The 4,974-nt window shown below is 41.4% G+C and overlaps 1 pseudogene; it reads left to right on the top strand.

Annotated features, from left to right (window-relative positions):
- Positions 1–2,024: 2,024 nt before the first annotated feature.
- LOC131767115 (poly(A) polymerase type 3-like) lies at positions 2,025–2,843 on the top strand (annotated as a pseudogene).
- The last annotated feature ends 2,131 nt before the right edge of the window (positions 2,844–4,974 follow it).

Raw genomic sequence — 4,974 nt, 5'->3', positions numbered from 1 at the left:
CACTCACTGTGACATTTTTAAAGTGGCAAAAAAAAAAAAGCTTAAAACAGCATATTTGTCACTTTTTTCTTTCTAGTGACCTTTTAAGCACCAGGAAAAATTACCCTATATGTACTAAACGCTTTAATCATTCCACATACATTTCACAATAGTGCTTTCTATAGGGGTATCCTTTAATTAAGTTTAAGAAATTTACATTGTACTTACTGCTGTTCATTTAATTATTCAAAAATTTAAACATAAGAAAACCTCATAGCTCTTAGCTATGGCAAATGTGTGATGCAACTGTAATCTATATTAAGAATCATTTTTTATAAGGAGAATTTCAGAAATAACTTGTACATACCCTCGGCTTCCAGCCTTTAAGTCCTGATAAATTGCTACATAAAGTACTTTTCTTCAGTATTTAAGAAATTTAAGAATTTAAATTTAAATCTAGTGAAGAAAAACAAACTGACTTCATGTTTCCATATTTCTTTTTATTAAATTTAATAAAAATTAAGAAATTTAAAAATTAAGAAATTTAAGGAAAAAGATATGTGGATGGTGAGGCATCACAGGGAACATTTTGAGGAGGAAGATGCTAAGATTGAGTCTCAACCCTATTTTGGATCAGCTGTGAGACCTTGAGGGAGTCACTGTGTATCTCTGATGGCACCTGGTATCTAATTGTGTGCAAAATACGATATTGATAGCCACTTCTCTCCATCATAATGTGATTGTGGGGACCAAATTAGCAAGTATCTGTGAACATGCCCTGAAATCTATAAAAAATGAAGAGTAACATGACTTTTAGTTCAAAAACAGAAGTGGAGAAATTTTAAAATTCTTGTAACACACCAGAAAGAAGTCAAAGGTTTAAAACAAGCTAAAATATCAACATTGGCAGTACATTATTTTAAAGTTAGTGTCCTTTCTGAAAACAGAAACAGAAATACTGCTGTACCTGCTATATAATGGCATTAAAAACTGCAAAGAGTAATAATTCTGGATAGCCCATTTAGTCTCATTTTTATTCTTTTCACTTTTACTATGATTGGCGTGTCTTTAGAAGTGAACAGGTCTCACAGACATAGAAAACAAACTTATGGTTACCAAAGGGGTAAGGTGGGGAGGGATAAATGAGGAGTTTGGGATTAACATAAACACACTACTATATATAAAATAGAAAACCAACAATGACCTACTATATAACACAGGGAACTATAATCAACGCTTTGTAATGACCTATAAGGGAAAAGAATCTGAAAAAAATAGATATATACATATAGGTATAACTGAATCACTTTGCTGTACACCTGAAACACAACACTACAAATCAACTACACTTCAATTAAAAAAAAAAAAAAAAAAAAAAGGAAGTGAACAGGTCTTTCTCCTACCCTCGTACTCTGTGACCCTGATAATCCAAAGTGAATGTGGGCTGAGCACCCTATGACAGAATATCTACTTCACCAGTTAGGAGTCAGTCACCAAGAGTAACCTAGCTTCTCAAAGCGTGTCTCTGCAAACGAGAACATACTACCTACCCCAGAAGGTTCTTTGGAGTCATAAATAATGTCTGGTATACAATAAGCTCTGCAGAAATGGTATTTATCACTGTTTTTCTGGCAAGAAATCTCTTAACCGCACTTGGCTCTATCGGTAACGTGGAGGACTTACTGATTCTGAAGTTCAGCAAGAATCCAGACAGAGTTCTAGAACGTTGCTGTGATAGCGCTCGGACGCCACGTGAGGACCAAGGGGAAGGAGGAGAAGCAGCGAAGGCGGCAGGGGCTGAGGCAGAAGTGGGGGCGGGGGGTGGGCCTTGGACCCGGGGCTGAGGCGTGGACCCGGGCCTGAGGCGCGGACCGGGGCCTGAGGCGTGGACCGCGGCCTGAAGCGCGGACCCGGGGCTGAGGTTCGCCCTCTCTCCCTCCCGCCTCAGTGGCCACGCCCAGGGCGGACGTGGCCACGCCCAGGGCGGACGTGGCCGCCGTACAACGAGGCGATCGTGGCGAGCGCAGCCGCGGTAGAACCACCATGGCGTCGTCTGTCCCATCAGTTTAGCATCCCCCAGGGAATCTGACCGCCTACTTACATAGTAACTAATTGCCACTCAAGTCTTTTGGTTGGGAGAGGAAGAGAACTGCAGCGCAGGATTTTCATTTGGGGAAAATTAAATAACCTGGTAAGAGTTTTTACGTTTGGATCTTATAGATGAGGAGTACCTCCGAAAGGTACCCATATTGATGCGTTGTGTGTTGCCCCAAGACATGATCGAAGCGACTTTTTCACCTCATTCTATGATAAGTTGAAATTACAGGGAGAAGTAAAAGATGTAAGAGCTGTCAAAGAGGCATTTGTAATCAGTTATCAAGCTGTGTTTTCATGGGATAGAGATTGATATTTTGTTTGCCAGATGAGCACTGCAGACTATTCCAGAAGACTTGGACTTAAGAGATGACAGTCTGCTTAAAAATTTAGATGCAAGATACATAAGAAATCTTAACGTTGTAGGGTAACTGATGAAATTTTACATCTAGTACTAAACATTAGTACTAAACAATCTCAGGTTAACCCTGAGAGCTATCAAAGTGTGGGCTAAATGCCACATCTATTCCAATATTTTAGGATTCCTCTGTGGTGTTTCCTGGGCTATGCTAGTAGCAAGAACTTGCCAGCTTTATCCAAATGCAATAGCCTCAACTCCTGTACATAAATTTTTCTTGGTATTTTCTAAACGGGAATGGCAAAAGCCAGTCCTATTGAAACAACCTGAAGAATGCAATCTTAATTTGCCTGTATGGGACCCAAGGGTTAGTGTATTATTTTTTCCCCTAGAAATTCACACTGTGCAATAACAAATAAAAATCATCTGCAAAAACTTCAGGGAGACTCCCCATTCTGTTACCTATGAGTGGACATTACACTTTCTTTCAGTCTCAACTATAATTGCCCTCTGAAGTGAGAAGTGTAATTATGTACCCTGTGAACTACATTTAATTGTACATAATTTGTATTATCAAGGTCACTAACTTTTTAATTCAGTCTATACAGAACTACCTTGTAAGTAAAAGTTGTGTGGGCATTTGTGCTTAAAAAATAATGATAAAAAGATACTTAAAAAAAAAAAGAATCCAGCCAGGAATCAAGATGCAGTTCTCGGACTTCCCTGGTGGCGCAATGGTTAAGAATCCGCCTGCCAATTCAGGGGACATGGGTTTGTGCCCTGGGCCAGGAAGAGCCCATATGCCACGGAGCAACTAAGCCCGTGCGCCACAACTACTGAGCCCGCGTGCCACAACTACTGAATCCTGCGTGCCTAGAGCCCGTGCTCCGCAACAAGAGAAGCCACCGCAATGAGAAGCCCGTGCACCGCAAAGAAGAGTAGCCCCGCTCGCCACAATTAGAGAAAGCCCACACACAGCAATGAAGACCCAACGCAGCCAAAAATAAAAATTAATTAATTATTTTTTTTAAGAAAAGATGCAGTTCTCCCCATCTTTCAAGTAGTCCTCTTGAAGGCCTCCTTATTGGCTTTGGCATCCTGGTAAAGCAAGGGCTGGGAAGGACAGCCCTCCCCTCAAGGCCAAGGATCACTGTTAGTTTGCAACCTCAGGAATTTGGTTGGTTGCCTGGGTGAAATTCAAAATTGGCCCCCCTACACAGAGGAGAGACCAATGAAACAGGCAAACCACTCCAGATTGGTAGGGGGCAGGTGTAATCAGTGAGGGAGATTACTTAGGAGGCTTGTCTTGCGACCACAAGATGAGTAGTTCTCTGCACCTGCTGGCGGGAATCTTAAAAATTTATATTGAGGCCTTAATTATGTTCAGTCACGTATGTACCATCCAGATGGTCTCAACAATATCTTACCCCTCAAGGCTATGTCCTTGAAATAGCTCCTAGCGTGGAAATGGTGGGTGAAATGTACATACCAAAGACAGGGGAGAGGGCTAGGAGCCTCCAATTGCCCACATCCAACTGGCAGGTCAACTTTGACAATTGTGACGTCTTTATTCCCTTGCCATCATCTTCTCATATGGACAGGGAAGTGGGACAATGGGCTGGCATCACGCCTGGTAATCCGACTGTTCTAATAGAGTTCACTAAACATCGTTAAGAAAGGGGAGTGCTAGGATCGCTTGAAGCCATCATGTCAGGGAGGTTTGGAACAGGAAATTGGGCTGGGTCTTAAAGGATGAATGAAATTTGCCAGGCTGGCAGGACTGAAGAGAAAGATTTCCTAACAAATCCAACAGTGTGTCCAAATCGCAGAGAAATGAAATGGCATGATGGTTCGCTGTGCCAAAGTCTGATTTGAGAGAAGATGGAGATCAACAGAGACTGTCTCATGGCACCATCCTGAGAAGTCTAGGTTTTATCCTCTCTTCTGCGAGGACCCAGTGAAATGTTCAGTAGGGAAGTAACTTTCCCAGATTTGTGTTTTAGAAAGATCATTTAACATTTGTGTAGAGAATGGGTTGGCGGGAGTGGGATGGGGAGAGTGCACAATGAGAGATTAATTGGTAGACTTTGGAATGGTCTAGACAGGAAATAGTGTGCGCCTGAACTAAGGCAGCACCGGTGTAGTGGGAGAAGAGGACAAGTAGGAGATGGAATCAACAGAACATAGTGAATGAATCTAAGGAGTGGGAAGGAGAGAGGAGCTGAGTTTCCTAGTTTCCTGACTAGGGTGCTGGACTGGATAGTGGACAGAGTAAACATAATGAAATGATATGTTTTTCAAGGTGGAAATGCTCAAACACAAATACACCAGAAAACATAATGAAGTAGTCCTATGTTCGCACTTATCTACAACAAATGTTTAGATTTAAAACACACTTTTGTTTGTATTTGACATCTTGAAATAAAGGCTAAACAACTCTATTCCTATATACTTTAAATCACTTTGAATGTGCAATAGCTACAAACACTAGGCCATTTTCTGGGCAATGAACGCTGTTCCAAACTGGGAGATAACTCAGTAAT

Source organism: Kogia breviceps, chromosome 12 (genome assembly GCF_026419965.1).
Source record: "Kogia breviceps isolate mKogBre1 chromosome 12, mKogBre1 haplotype 1, whole genome shotgun sequence".
NCBI lineage: Eukaryota > Metazoa > Chordata > Mammalia > Artiodactyla > Physeteridae > Kogia > Kogia breviceps.
This window is presented reverse-complemented; position numbering and strand designations above follow the sequence as displayed.